General features: G+C 37.5%; 1 long non-coding RNA gene across 2 annotated transcripts in view; it reads right to left on the bottom strand.

The window, feature by feature from the left end:
* The window catches only part of LOC102074764 (uncharacterized), a 68,544-nt gene that overhangs the window by 20,400 nt on the left and 31,424 nt on the right, over positions 1–16,720 (bottom strand). For both annotated transcript variants that reach the window (XR_012580695.1, XR_012580696.1), the window contains one exon: positions 10,155–10,259. This is a non-coding gene — a long non-coding RNA (uncharacterized LOC102074764). The remainder of the gene's footprint in view (positions 1–10,154; positions 10,260–16,720) is intronic.

Raw genomic sequence — 16,720 nt, 5'->3', positions numbered from 1 at the left:
GTGTGCTGAATTTACAAAGAGCTCTATTCAATGAAACAGCAGAATACCCTTTTGGCTTGCCCAACTGGATACATCTGTACAGAGACATCTGGAAAAATGGCTGAATTTCACACTGTAAAAAAATCAGAAAAGTGAGCCCTTCCCTTGTTTTCCTTTACTTACTGAGAATAATATCATGTAGACAACTATAACCCAAAAGAGTATCATTTCACACACTGTTGGTGTTATTTTAAATACTTTTCTGAATAATATTTAAGAATTTAGTTCTTTTTTCAAATACACCTGACTTATGTCTGTTGTTATTCTGACTTTTCCAATGAATTATCTCCTCCAAAATCAAGGAGAGCCTCTTAGGTCAATTTTCAGTGTTTAATTTTGTATTTATTTACAGATACAGAACATAGACCTGCTATGTGTTTGTTTCCTCTCAAGCTGTTTTAGGCTAATTCTTTTCCCACCATGGGGCCACTCTGTCTTTATTTAACTTGGTTTTATTTAAATTTTGTCCTGTAACCTTTGCTATTTTTTTTTCTTAATAGAAAAAAGATGATGCACTATTAATGTGGCTAAATTTTCCATTTAAACAATTCTAACTTGGTGTTCTTCACTACTTAATATACTTGAGATTGCCTAAGATTTTCCCTCCATCAAGACCAAAGAGAAACATATTGGTAAAATGAGCAACTTAAAGATGACAAGCTTACTGTCAGTATTCTGCTCAGCATGTAAAGTTGGCAGCTGCTTAACACATATTCCAGTTTCATACTGATGGATGCTGGAAAATGCAGTATTTTTCTCTCTCAGCCTTTCCTAATTCACTCCATATGTAAGAAGGACTTACCTCATGCACCCAGATTTCTAGCACCCCCTCCCAAAGCAGGGACGGGGTCTCCAAAGCAAATAAATAAATAAATAAAAATGACCTTGGTGGTTTGTGGTTTTTATACACACTCTCAGTCACATACACTCAGAACCACTAAAAATCACAAACTCCCCAGAGAGCCAAGATTTAATTTGGATCACACGTTACAGGCCAGACTAGAGACTATCTTTACAATAACAATATTTACTTACATTCATCAACAGATGGTAAAACAGCATAGGGAGAAATGCTTGAAGAAAACTGAGCAGTTTTTCACAGAAATAATGGCCACACCATCTATAGATCATCAATAAAAACCAAATCAGATACGGATAGAATATTTAATTCTTGTCTAAGTATAAGTTGGGTTTTCAAATTACATTATAGATCAGAAATTTCTTCCTTATGTGTCTAACTCAAAACTGAAAATCAAGTTTACATTATTGTTCTCTGGATTTTTGCCAATGCCCATCACAAGAGAGAACTCAGAAACAGCCTTAGGATGATATTTGACATTTGCAGCTGAAACCAGAACTTTTTAGAATTGTTTCCAAAAAGTTGACTTCACCTGCCATAGTTACATGTGGCCATACATAGAATTAAGAGAGAAGAACACAAATATCAAAGCATAACTTCCACAATTATTTAGTTGCTTTTTTATATACATCACCCTTCTTTGCAAGACTGCAAAGACTAATATAATTTCTACTTCAGCTCATTTCCTTCTCCCTAAAATAAGTATTATCACAAATTAATTTATTTTTTTATCCCTTTTCAAGAAGGCTGGTTCACACTGGGTTTTCCTCCTATATTATACTAACGTCATTTCTTCAAATCCTAGTGTATAATCTGTCAGTTCAATTTGGGCTTCCACTGAATTTTATACACTTTATACACTATCTGCCTCAAGTTAAAAAAATAAAAGTAACTCTCCTGCCACGCATGCATACTTTGCAAAATAGTGCTATGAAGAAAAGTATTCTTTTGTAACTTAGATTGTCTTGAATTCTAACAGTGTAACACAGCTCTCCCTCACTACCAGGAAGATGGATGAAGTCTAAGACTCCCCAAAAAAAAAGGTAAAGGAATAACTCAGAAAAGACAATTATTAATGTTGCTTGGAGAGAAAGGCTGCAGGAACTGGTGGTACAGGATTCGCTGTTCATATAAAGGACAATTTGCTCATTAAATTACATCAGATGCCATTCAACTTAAATGCAGTCTGCAAAAGTCACCTGGAATTATTATGTATGATGCAGAAACCTTTACCATCAATCACATTCTGGAAAATTGTCTAGTGGCAATAACGCTGGCAGAAAAACTTCTAACTATTTTTTATATTCTAGCATTTCATCCCTCAGACATAGAAGGTAGACTGCTCAAAGGGTGACACAAGACTTAGTGAAACCAGATGATCTTGCTAAAGAGACCAAATTTTTATGTATTTTACTTGCTGAAATATAATACATAAAACCCCAGTTTTTTTCCTGACATCAACTATAACAGTAATCTTCCTCATGACTCATCTGCCTATCCTAACCATGCTACTAAAAGACAATCTAGTTCTTTTGAATCAATGTTCCTTAGGACAATTTACTACAGATGTGGAAGGAAACCTCAGCCCAGCATGAAAACAAAGACTTGTTTAATAATTATTTTAAGCCTTCGTGTGAAACTATAGAGTGAATTTGTTTTTACAACATGCAAAACTTCACTTGCAAGATGTTTCAATACATGCCCTCTGTCTGATCAAGTGCTCATTCAAATTATCAAGTAGTGAAAATTACATTTTAAAAAAGAGTAGCAAATTAAGACTGCTGTGGTCACTTTTGGAAGTTAAGGTGTGTGTTTACTTGGCAGTAAACATACCATACCTAAAAGTGAATTGTAAAAGGAGATGGAGAGTAAAAACCTTGTGTGATGTAATTCCTGAACCACTATATGTAAAAAATCCAGTGATGCATAAATATAAGACACACTTCTCTGTCTTTTCTTCCAAGGCTGTGAACAAGACTATCTGGTTATGTACACAGGGTCTTCTAGGCAGAACAATAGTTTAGAGGCTCTTTCTTGCTGTTTTTTGGGGTTTTTTCCCATCACTAGTTATTTTTCCTGACATATTGGTTAGCTATCACCTATAGAAGCTTTTAACTACTAAAATACATTTTTTTTAAAGCATTGGTATCTACAGTATCATAATATTCATCATTTTTTTGCTGTAAAAAGAAGTGTGCATTTGGTTATTCTGGGGCCATCCCAAGAAAGTACTGCTTGTCCTAACAAGCACTACTTTCCTACCCTGGCAACTTTGCAGGTACCAGCCACTAAACCAGCAAAACAAGGCACATTCACAACAATATGCAATTTTGGACCAGAACACTGTGCCCCAAGTGTAGATGACAGGGGTTCAATAGAAAACTAGACAAGTTCTTGGAAGAGAAATCCCCTGAGGCAAAGACACCTCAAACCCACATGATTATTTCTGGTTCAAGAAGTCCCTGACTTTCAAAGTGTTGCAGAACTGGGAAGCTGTTCTCAGGAAGTATCACTGCCTGCTTCCCTGCCCTTCCCTGCCTCTGAAAACATCAGTTTTTATGGCACTGGCAGGAACAGGATGGATTGTGAGCACCAGAGCCACTCCAGTGGAAACTCTCGGGAGCGTGTGCAGGTCAGCGTTGCCCGAGCTCCGCGCTTGCTTCAGTGAAAACTCTAATGCACTGTTAAGAGAAAGCAACCTTTTGAGATTTATTGTGGACAGTAGCTGCTCAAAGAAGCTGTAAATTAGAAAATAAGCTTTTCTGGGCAGAAGACAGATTTTCTGTTATGTGTTTGTCTGGTGCCCACAGAGAGTTCATATAATGAGGACAATAGGTTTACTGGGACAGTAAGTCCTGAACATTTCCAGTCACAGCTTCACTTAAAGGGCATTATGACCTCTCTTTCTGTAACACTTGTGGGATTATGTCACTATTCCTAGTTCCTGTGCCTTTTATATTTCTGTGACTATAACCCCATGCAGGAATTACAAGCCCATATTTGGGAATTAGTGTCCATGACTGCTACTATAAGAAATACAAAGCCCCCAAAAGACTAGTTTGTTAGCAAACAGAAATAAACTTCTTAGAGATTGAACCATAATTCGCTCCCATAAAATGTCTGCCATTGTCTTTTCAAAGAAACTGAAACAATAGACTAAACAAAGACAAGAGTTAACCAGTGTGTTTTTCATAGTTAAAAAGAACAAGAAGTGTAGCCGTAGATTCTTGCCAGCTTCTGTTGCCACTTAAATAGTACCACAGATACAAGTATTTGGAAAAGGAAGGTTGACTATGAACCTGCCAAGCTGTAACAACAGTGCTCTTATCTGCGGTACAATAATATGAACAAATTAGTACAATAAAAATAGTTTATAAGGGCAAAAATATCAACTTGCCATAACAGTTAAGCTTTTTCTCCCTTTAAAAATTCCTAGTAAACAAAATATAAAGATGTTAAGATTTATTCTTTCCCTATTTTCTTTTGTACATCTGTTATCTTCTTGCAGCCAATTTTTTACTGAAAAGTTGATGTTTTGTTGAAGCAAATCCAGTAGCTGTACAGCTGTGCTGCTGTGCAGAACAGCAACCCATTACTCACCATCCCGAGAATCATGCAAAACTTGGGAAGAATAATTGGCTCTGAATTTCAAGGTTCTCCATATTTTCTTCCCTCTTACAGTATTCTAGAGATCAATGGGTAAAATACAACAGCCTTTTATAGTACATCATCTAGTCCTGCCATGAAAGCAAGGTAGATTCTTCCACCTTACACCATGGAGAAGTGGCTTTTCATTTAATTGGCATTTTCTAATTGCCAACAGCCTGGATATGAACAACCCACATGCCATAGCTGACATATTGCTAGTTGACATTCTAGCTTATCTCTTTCATATACATTCACCTTCAGGAAAAGAAATATGAAGGTGACCCATTTACAACAGCCAAATGGTGCAGTTTTTGACTTTTTTTAACCTTACACACAACCCAGTAAAACAGGGTGACCAGCTCTTTTTAATTTTACTAATAATGTTTCATATATTAAGTACAATTTTTTATCATATGGTAAAGTGTTTATATGTGTCCCCAATATCTAAATCTCAATTTTTACCAGCTCCTATGCAACTAAATCTAAAATAATAACATTTTCTAGCATCCCCTCACATAGAAGATAAGAATTTTTGATAATTCATGCTCCAAAATTTGTATTCCTGCTTGGTAATTTTTTCCTTGCCTTGACCAGCTTTTCTCTGTGTATTTCACAGCTGTAGTGGTCTGAGCAATGTCCGCTGGTGGAAAAATATGTGTGTGTCAAGTAGATATTGAAAAGGCTGCACTATTTATGTCAAATATATTTCTACTCCTCCAGAGGAAGAAGTTCCTCATAAATGTTTAGATATGAAAATATGGACACTTCATTGCCACTGGTTAGGGAATGCAGAATCAAAGGACACATTCATATCTGCTAGAGTGTGGAATGAATTTTAGTTGGTTACTGGTTGAGTTGGTTAACAGTTAAGGATTTCTACTTTCTTCCTTCCCAACAATCTCTGAGTATTGCAAACTTTGCTGACATGAAGTTTCAATGTACTGCTGTGCAAAAGCTCTCTGGGTTATCTCATGCTTCTGCTTATTAAAGAGGCCCACAGATGGGTTTTAATGATCATCCTTTTGTTCTGTATATGAAACCAATGTTCTTTTCTAAAGAAAATAACACTGTGGAGATGAGGTATGTTCCAGTTAGTGCTAAATTAGAACCAAAGTATTCAAAAATGTCTGAGTGTTCCTGCCCTCAAGTGTTGGCAAACTCAGAAGAATACTTTTATGACTTGCTCATGTTGAGTGTTTCTTTAGGAGGAGATGTATAAACCAGCATTACATCAGGTTTAAAGGGCAGTAGAAAGAAGACATGGTTAATGACAAGAAATAGCACACAAAACAGGTATATGAAATCCCATAAGCAAATCTTTCTTTTGTGGAACAAAATATTCTGACATCCAATCATCAGAAAGATATCAGTTCTGAAAGGCAATAAGCAGTGAAACACACTGGAGAAAATACAACAATCAGTGTGAAAATCATTTCCTCAGTGACATATCACCCTAACACAACCTTTCTTTTATCTGCTGCCTCCTTGACATTTCCTTCATTTTTCCTTTCATGCTATTCAGTCCCACAGTAATGGAATTACATTCAGCTTTCTCATTTGACTCACATCATTCTCATATATAATTTCTACAGAAGTATTATTTTCATTTCGTTAACACCATTCCCACCTCTCAATCCACCTCATTAGCTCCTCTTCATCACTTTGCATTTTTTGCACTAATTTCTGCTCTTTTATTTTGTATCTTCTTTTGTTTTCTATTTAAGCTCTTTTAACTACACCAAAGAAAGGATGTGGGACCATTTTTCACAACAAAGAACAGCTACCTCATTCTGCATCTGTGATTACATCCTGTCTTGCACTGCTGCAGGTATCTGCCCAAGCACTCACACCCCTGATGTGCATTTGGGTGGTTGGAACCTGTCCTGCTCGGCATGTCTTCATCTCCTTCTCACAGTCATTTTCCAGAAAACTGTAGGCTCACTTTTCCACCCCAAAGCACAGTCTTTGCCAGCATCCTAATCACAATTAACCTGCTTCTTTAGCTAAAGTCACAGGTTTCCTGCACAGGCTTCTTTCCTTCATGTGATTGTATCAGTACTGGGCTTTTTCTCTGTGTTACAAGACAAGGCTCCATATTTTGCCTTTAAGCTAACAAGCTAGCATTCCATCAAAAATTTCACGAGGTGTCTGACAAGCCTTTACAGACATTTTTCCATGTACCACCACGTGTATGGAAAGACAATCTTCTTCTATGGATGCTTCATCAAATAACATGAGACACAGAATATTTTAAAGGAACAGATTATCTGCAAAGCAAGTTCTAGAGGGTGGCATTAGTGTGAATACCTAAATATTTCTTGGGTTTTCTGTACTGAAACATACAGGTGTAGCCACACTGGTACAGCTTCTGCTCCTAGTTATTAAAAAAGTAATGATTAGAGAAATGAGAAATTATGGAGAAACCTACTTTTATAGTTGGACATGCACAAGTGGATGTTAATTGGGAGGGAGTTTGATGGAAATAATAACCAGTTAATATGTCTCATATCCTAAATTCTGGGTCTTCATTGAAGGCAAGCCTTGCAAAGGGCCACCTAAAGTTTTACTCAGATTTTAACAAAATGAAGCAGGCAAAGACCAATCAGCTTGGAACTGCAAACCCACAACAGCTAATGCAATGTAGATACTTTTGTGAAAAAAACTGTCTGTATGTAGGTATGCACCGTATTATACCACATGAAAAAATACACATGAATTTACTAACTTCAGGCCAACAATTATGTTGCTATTTTTAAAGAAGGTGATAATGATAGGATTGCATCAGCAATCAAACAGTTGTTAAACTGGTGGAAGAAATGCTGGGAAACTCCTAGTTCTCCTACAGAGTATTCATGCTTAGAATCCAGTACTTTGGACTCAAGTGTCTAATTAGAGAAAAGTAGGTTTAATCAAATCTAGCTGAGGACTATGTCTCTATTAAATATAGACATGTAAATATATGTAAACTTATAAAGATATGCATACCTACATAAATGTCACAGCAGTAGAGAAAGCAAAAGCATAGGACATAAACTTCTTTTGCTTCTTTCTGCGACTTAACAAGAGTAAGACATTTAAAAAGAATTTCATCTGCTTTATCCTTTAGTTATCCCTCTTTAAAAAAAGAACTTGCTTCTCTCTCAAATGGAAGAACTTGGCGAGAATTGCATTAATAGTACTGTTTGTTAAAGATGACTTCCACAAGGAAATTGCCTCCTATTTCCAGTGGAAAGAAAAATTTCTAGCGATACTGTTAAGGTACCAAGTACACTAAGTAGAGCAATATTCTGAATGTTTATAGGATCTGGAGTGAGGGAGATCTAGGGACACTTTACAGATAATTTATTTTTATTCACTTTATAACTTTTTCTATTCAAATATTAATCACAATAAATGTAATACACTACACAAAGAATTGCATATAGACTTGTAGTACTGCTAGTTTTGACCTGACTCTAATGTAAACACATGATTTCTCCAAAAGCAGAAGATGAAATAAGGCCACTTTAGATTGTATCTGCCTTCCTGACCTAATTAATTGGAGAAAGACCTCTTTTAAGCATTTTTAAAGACTTTCTCTTTAACCTGCAACGTAAGTTGCACACACATGCATCTCCTTTCAATGTATATAATTTACTATTTGTGATGTCACAAGAGTGTTCCTACTCTATTCAGATTTTAAAGTACCATTAATGTGAGAAAAAAAACCTGTGCCTCTTTTATGCATGTCTTACCTTACAAAAATATAAAGAGGGTATAGTTCCCAATATTTGATGCTCCATGTTTTTGAAACTACAGCACTTAGCAATATTTTTGGCATTAAATTAAAACCACTAACGAATTGCTAGTGGTAAAACATTGCATGAACATTGTTTCTTGCAAAATATTGGAAATAACTATTGTAGCATTACTCAACACTTAGGCAACCTCTGTTTACTGTAAGTATTAGCTCCTTGAACAACGTGTCCTGCATACATAAATTCATTCCCTTTGGAACCGAACTCCCAACTCCTAAGACTTGGATCAAAAGAGTAATAATATATGAACAAGTCAACTTACTAACTGGTCTAATATCCATAGCTGGAGAAAACTGCTTACTTGAAATAAATAACTACATAGAACATGGCTAAAGAAAACCATTATTATTTTTCAAATATTTCCCTGCAAAAATTTCATTTAATGAAAGGAAGGATAAAGGATACATTTCATTTAATGAAAAGCATTATTTTGTTTTTCCTCTTGTATGTACACCTGAGAATCAAACTGTGTAGCAAATTCTCTTTGGAAAAATAACTAGAGCACTGTCCATCCTACAGCCCAGAATCCCTTATTGGTCAATAAAGTTCCTTTTTCAGCAAAAGAGGATTAACATGTTCTCTTATCTGTCTCTATCTATGAAGGGAATAGGAAAAGTGAAAAATTTTAAGAATTTTCTCAATCATTAATAAGACTAGCAAAATGATGGAAAAGTATAAACTCATTAAATTTATCTTCTTTTCCTCCACATAGAGCTAGATCCAGAAAACTAAACATTGGCTTTTCTTGGAGGGCAGGATCAGAACTGATTGTTTTCATACTCTCCCTAACATACTTCTGAATTATCATACTGTAATTGAAGACAGTCTTGATGTGAAACCTAAAGTCCAATTTCCTAGTTTTCCTCACCCAGATTTTTTAGACTGTCCTCCTTGGATTTTGTAAACATGGAATGGAAGAAGCCTTCTGGATTGAAATGTTTCCAGTTCTAATCCATCTGTACAATGGAGCTAATATTGACTCTTGCCAGAGTTCCAAGAACATTTCTAATTATCCTATCACACTTTTTTCCAAATATATATTGTAACAAATAAAGAAGAAATGGTGCCTTTTTATCCATGTCTTTGAGCTTTATCTTTTTTTTCCCCCCTTTAAATCATCATTATATATAACTTACTGATTCCAAAAACATCAGTCTTAGAGGAGAGCTTGTTATTTAATCACTTCTACTGTGGTTGACAACTCACATACAGAAAATTAATTTAGATCCTGCATTAATCCCAGAGGCTTAACAAAACTGGAACTGGGGAAGGAGCACAACCATCTCCACCATACACTGAGAGGAAAGAATGTCACAACACATTTAGCACATACTATGCCAGCAGTAGTAAAGCAGAGATGAGAGTTAGCACCTGCTTAAGAGGAGAACAAGCATGCTAACACTGGGAGTCAGGGGAATTTCCCACTAAACTACAACATATAGAAAGTAGGTCACTTTTACTCTTTTGAGAATGATAAAAAGCAACAAAATTCTGAATTATATATGAACCATTACATTTAATTTTCTTCTTCTCCAGCAGCTCCCAGGAGTCTTGAAGACAGAAAAATCTGGATTTTACGACTCTGGCAATTATCTAAGTTAATGCCATAGAATTCTCCACAACCATTTTTATTATAGTTACAGATCTGTCAGCCTTTCTATTTCACTCCCCTTTACAATTCTTTCTGTACTGCTTGCTTCTGATTTAGTGCTTGCTATAAAAGTTTACTCCAGACATAACTTGGCACACAAACATCTTACAAACAGCCTTTACCTAAAATAAATCTTTACTATATCTGCAATTTAACTTACATAGCTCTCTTGCCAGGTGCTATTGGCAGGAAACAAGGCCAAGTTGAAATGTCTGTGAGATCTTCTTCAACAAATGTGATTGGCTGAAGTGCCCCGCCCAGAAACCTGGGAAAACAAAATATCTTCCCTGAGTGACCCTAAAAGTCAATTATTTTCTATTCTGAAACATGAGGTCTATGCAAAAGAAGTAAAATTTGATGTGGGGAAAAGGAGAACTGCAGTTTGACAGCATACAAAAAAAAGCCCAGTGACATTTATAAATAGGAATACCTTATCTGTCTGATAGTAGAGTTGAATTTAGGGGTCACATTTTATTGAATATAACGTAGTAGGCTAAATGTAAAAAGCTGGTTACAACACTTACATGGAAGAGAAAAAACGCTGAAGGTCAGCACCCCAAACAGAGGCCTAGTAAAAGAACCAACCACTGCAATTTTCCTTAGGGACCAAGTTCACACTCAGGGCAATGAATGTTGTTCAGTTCAGTTCACCAAGGACGAGAAAGGGCAAAAATACAGGCACAGATAGAGCAGGCAGCAGGAAAGCCCCAGAGACAACTAGAGAGCATGCAGGATGATTTTGATAAAGAAATGAAGCAAGAAAGAGGGGCTTAGGGTAGACAATTATCTGAGGAGACTGTTAAAGCAATGAGCCTCTCATGTTTACTTCTGACATTCAGGGAACTGGAAGTTAGTAAATATAGACAGAATTGCAACAAAGAATGATTACATTTCATCATAAATTTGTAAAAAACATTTCCCTCAGATATCAGCTAATCAGAATGGGCTAAAAAGAGTGAAAAACACTCAAAATAGCTCAACAGCCTTGCACCTGAATCCTACCTCTCCCAGTGCAAATCTCTCTGTAACAGCCCCTCCACCTGCTGAGCACCACATCACTGCCAGCACAGCACTGGGGTATAAAGGCATATTTTGGCAAGTCTATTCCCCCTGGAAATGCCTCCCTGACCTCATGTTGAAAGTGCTCCAAAATGAAGTCAGGAGAGAAGTCAGGGGCACTGGTGTATCACGGTTAGCTCAGGCCCCTCCATCCCTGTCAGCCACCAGGCCTCACTCACACTTTATTCATTCTTGGCAGCCTTTAAAAATTAATAGCACCAAAGGCCTTAAATGTAGTCTTTCTCATCTGGGAAAACTGGCTTGCCACAAGGCTTCAGTTCTGTTACAGTTCTCTCAATTTAAAGCCTTAAGAAATGCGTTGTTTTCTTATATTACTACTCAGCATGTGGCATATGGAAGATGACAGCAGAGGTCGATCTTGTGAGTTCCATAACAATATAGAAAACACAATTTACAAAGAGACAAAATAAGGGTGAGAAACAAAGGAAATCATCAACATGGAGTGATGCCAGGTATGGTGGATTTCCAAACAAAATCTGTGTCCAAGCAGTAAAACTGAACACCAGAAGTAAGTCTCCCTGCAGAATTTATAATGGAAGGAGAAAAAAAAAATCATTGGTATAACACTAAGGGGCTATAATGGGGGGAAGATGATCAGGACAATCCTGCTGGAATAATGTCCCCCAAATGCTGGAACAGATCATCAACATATTCAAGGAGCCCAGTAGAAAGAACAGCAGACACAAAAGTGTTTTGTTTTGCCTTTACCTGAATAAGTAATTGCAAAAAAAAAAAAAAAAAGTTTATACTACAGAGTTCTCATTCTTGGAACCCACAATTAATCTCAGAAAGAATGGAAGCAAATAAATCCAACATTTTTAAAGCAACAGACCCAGTCTAAACATGCCACTCATCGAAAGAGCAACAGAAGTGATCAGTGAAAGAAATATAATGATAATGTATTGATACAGAACTAAGCAAACAGTATGGAGCATGCAGGTGCCATGTATTGTAGATGCCATCTAACACATATGCTCCAGACTGCAATTTGACAGAAAAATTAATGGCCAACCTATAAACTGCAGTGACAGAAACAGAGGAAGCAGAAACGAGGTATCTCCATACACCACTGACATGCCAGGAAAAACAACCACAAGCATCTATTCTTGCTGCTTCTGAGACCATTTGGAAAGATTTCCACTGAAGGGAAAGCAATCTGCAGCATCAGTTAGCAGATGCAGAGATTCTTTATGTACATTTATTACAGAAAAAGGCAGACAGACGCTCAGCTGCCATTTTTGCCCATATTATTAAGTCAGCAATAGATCTAAATCAAACTAGATGGCAGAGCCACCTTTACTTCAACTTCAGCCACATCATGAATTAGCAAAATCAGGTGCTGATGAGGTGTTATGAAAATGTTTCAAGACCAATAGGCCAAAATAAGCTGTTGATAAGAAGCCCATGAAACAAGTGATAATAATTCTTGGATTCAGTAGCAGATGAGAAGATTGGATTTTATTTAAAAGGGACCATAATCCCTTTGGATTCAGCAGCTGACACCAGGAAATTGATAAATACTTCACAACTGAGAACAGGCATGCCAAACATAATTCAGGAAGCACAGCTCTTGCCAGAGATAAATTCTGGTTCTGAGTATATACAATGCAGCATGAGGTGTGCAGAAATGACTGTGATCTTTGTAACAGAAGGAGACTGAACATTTCATCAACCCCAGCTTCAACTGGGAACAGACCAGATCAAACCTACCCAGTTTCACTGAGGAAACCCCATGGTCCAACTACACCACTGCAATTTCTCCAAGAAAGACCACCAGAAGGACACAGACAAAAAGTTTGATTTGGAAACTGAAAGCCTGGCACAACTAGCAGACTGTTATCAAACTGCTAGTATGTCAAATCTTTTCCTGCTTAGTCCTTAAACACCACATTTAAAAATTTTATTATGCAGCTATCATAGTCACAATGATAACATTAAAAGAAAGACCTTTATGTTATGCATGTCCCCAAAAGAAAGGACTTTCAGACATCAACATGTACCACACAACTCACGATGAAGATACCTCTGAAATCTTAAACTTGTTCAGCCTTCTTTAATTTGGTAATCTTTTAACACCTACTGTTTATTAATATCGTGTTTATATTTTAAAATCCTCTTTCTTATACAAACACTTTATTCTTGTCTTCAATCAGTACCTGTATAAGACAGGAAGGAGGAGCAACATAACTTTACTAAGGGTAGAAGAATATAGGAAAGGATCAGAATATGAAGCTCTGGTCCATTTTCCTCACATAATTAGCTGTGGCTGATGACCACCATATGAAATCATCCCATAATTCACTTACAGTTTAACTCTTGCTCAAATATTACTTAAGTAGCACCCAATTATTATACCAGTCAAGCTCCACAAGTGATATTGTATATTACAAACAGACCAGATTGGCCAGATCACAAGCTCTGAAAGAAACTCCAGTTTTATCCCAACAGCCTCAGAGGTTTTGCAGATTAATAATAAATGCATATTATATAGAATACTTTCTTCTGTAGAATTTCAGTAGCTCTTCACCATAAACTATAACTTTGAATACTAAACGTGATATTTGCACACTAAAGTGATCGTTTTTTCTTTTGCTTCTCAATGCAACTCTAGCTAATATGCCAAAAGGAAGATAGGAGTTGTCCTATCTCAGGAAGCAAATACACAACTCAGAACAGTGCAAAATGAGGTGCAACATTTCTCTCCAAGCACATTCCACTGCCATTTTACTTGTGAGTTCTTGGGTTCAAATGATACTTCCTTTAAAGTAATATGGTGTATACTTCTGGTGATAGACTTTCATTAGCTTCATGGACTGAAGAAGCCCAATATATATTAGCAGTTTAAAATTAGTAATAGCAGTTCTGCCTTCTTTCAATCTGCTGAAAACTGTATAAAGGTCACAGCACTGCTGATGCCCACATTTTTTCTGTTTTACACAACTGAGTAGATGAAGTGACTCATGACAGCCAAATTCTGAGATCAGGCCCTAAGCAATGATGACATCAGATGCTGCCAAAAGACATTTGATTCCTCTATTGTGAAATGCCAGCTTGGTACTGGGACATGGTGAGAAGCCAACTCTAGTTCAGAAAATTCTATAGTGAGCTATTGTTTGATACTAAATACAAGATCATCACTCCTGCTGCTGCTGCAAGTCACAGGGCATCCAAGGACATGTCTAACAATATTGCACTTTCTAATGTGTTTGCAAAATACAGCAACAAAGCTTCCTGCACCCAGACTATACAGAGTGTCTGTGAGAGAATGGAGACAAGGACTTGATGGCCGGAGTACAAATTAAGAAGCTGAAGCTAATAAAGCTAATGAAATGAAGCTAATAAAGCTAATGAAAGCCTATCACCAGCAGTATACAGCACATTGCTTCAAAGGGGATCTTATTTCCTACAAGTTTCTCTGCACCTGACATTTTGCAAACTCTTTTGATTTATTTATGAGCCACACAGTATTTTTATTAGGTTTTTCATGCAACTAAAAGAACCAAATATTCCAAATATTCCTCCAAGTATGGCTCTCTGATACTATTTTAAATGCCTAAACAGAACTATTGCTGATTTCAGCCAGCGAGGGTCCTGTCCTAAAGCATGAGTGATGGTACTGTGGTAAATTTACTATAATCACAGCAAAAGCAGAAAAAGAAAACTGAGAGAGCAGCTCCTTAAACCTGAGTGGTCTTACTTGTGGGCTTGCTTGATTGGCAACTGTGAAATTTATTCTGCAAGACAGCTCATGATATGTAACATATATTATGCTTTTAATTAACTAATTTTCTATTTTCAATTTAGGCTTTGGAACAGAGGACAGTTACCCAAAAGGAAAAAGATACACAATGATTTGATTCCAAATAAAGTGATATGAAAAGGTTCTCAGAGTGCAGAGTGCCAAATTAATCTTATTAAAGAAATTGTATTGTCTTTTTAAACATATAGAAATATGACAAGTAGAGCAAGTGTTGTGCACTGATAATGGCAGTATTTGGAAAATTCAAAGAACACCTATGCATAATCAGATACACTAAATATTTAGTTCTTTTTTTACAAGATTAATTCATAAAGACCCTCCTTATTCTATTTTACCTGATCAAGCTTCCAATTTACCCAGCAGCCATTCCTGATGGTGTCTAAGACAGATCCCAGGAAAGAGTGTGAGAGCAGTGTAATATACAGCACTAACTCCCCAGAATATTTTTCAGCCTCCTGGGGTTTGTGGCTGATGCAGCAACTAACCAGATGTAACAATTCTATCTTTAATAGTCTTTAATGGTTTCTCCTTGGACTTTTGAAGTCTGAGAGTTTTTTCACTGTCCACAGCATCTTGTTGCAAGAATCTTGACAGCTTAAAAATGCAATTTGAGGCAAAAGTACGTCTTTTTTCTATTAAAATATTGACACTTCCTGGTTTCACTTTACATATGCTACTCCTTTCTATAACACTTCACAGTAAAATTATGTTACATATTCACTTCTATGCCTACAAAGCTAATGAAACAGATCCTCCTAGAAGCTGTGCTAAGGAGAACAAGGGATGGTGGCCTTCTACAATGGCATGACCACATCAGTGGACAAGGGAAGGGCTACAGATACCATCTATTTCTGTAAGGCTCTGGACATGCCCCCCCTCAAAACCAAACTTATCCCATAACTAGGGAGGAATGGATTTGATGGATGAACTGTTTGGTAGATAAGGAATTGGTTAGGTAGTCACATCCAGAGGGTGGTGGTCAACAGGTCAGTGATATAATGGATGTTCAATGCCTAAGTGGAGATCAGTGGCACACGATGTCCCTCAGAGGTTTGTACTGGGAAAAGAACTGTTTGATACCTTCACTGAAGACAGAAACAGTGGGACTGAGTTCACCCTAAGAAAATGTACAGACACCACAAGCTCTATGGGGCAGCTGACATACCTGAGGGATGGAATGCAGAGGGGCCTGGACGAACTTGAAAAGGGGGCCTGGACAAGCTGATAAACCTCAAAAAGGCCAAGTGCTGGTGCTGCACCAGGGTCCAGGCAACTCTGGTGCCCATCCAGGCTGGGGATGAACAGATGGAGAGCAGCCCTGCTGAGAAGGCTTTGGGGTGCTGGTGGAGGAGAGGCTGCACATGACCCAGCCACGGGCACCGGCAGCCCAGAAACCCCCCGTGTGTGGGGCTGCACCCACAGCACCGTGGGCAGCAGGGAGGGAGGGAGGGAGGGAGGGGATTCTGCCCCTCTGCTCTGCTCAGCTGAGACCCCACCTGGAACACCACGTCCAGCTGTGTGGGCCTCAGCACAGGAGGGACATGGAGCTGCTGGAGCAAGTGCAGAGGCAGGTCACAAAGATGATTACAGGGATGGAGAACCTCTGCTATGAAAGGCTGACAGAGTGGAGTTTTCAGCCTGTAAAAGAGAAGGCTCTGGGGAGACTCATTGCAGTCTGTCAGTACTTAAAGATGACTTACAAGAAAGATGGAGACAAATATTTTAGTAGGGCTTGTTGACTTAGGACAAAGGGGATTGGTTTTAAACTTAAAGAGGGTAGATTTACAGAAAATACAAGGAAGAAATTTTTTACAATGAGGATGGTGAAACACAGGAACAACTTTCCCATTCAAGGTCAGGTTGGATATGTCTCTGAGCAATCTGAT

This window comes from Zonotrichia albicollis, chromosome 6 (assembly GCF_047830755.1).
Source record: "Zonotrichia albicollis isolate bZonAlb1 chromosome 6, bZonAlb1.hap1, whole genome shotgun sequence".
In the NCBI taxonomy this organism is placed as follows: domain Eukaryota; kingdom Metazoa; phylum Chordata; class Aves; order Passeriformes; family Passerellidae; genus Zonotrichia; species Zonotrichia albicollis.
The sequence above is the reverse complement of the archived record's forward strand: the minus strand, read 5'-3'. Positions and strand labels throughout refer to the sequence as shown.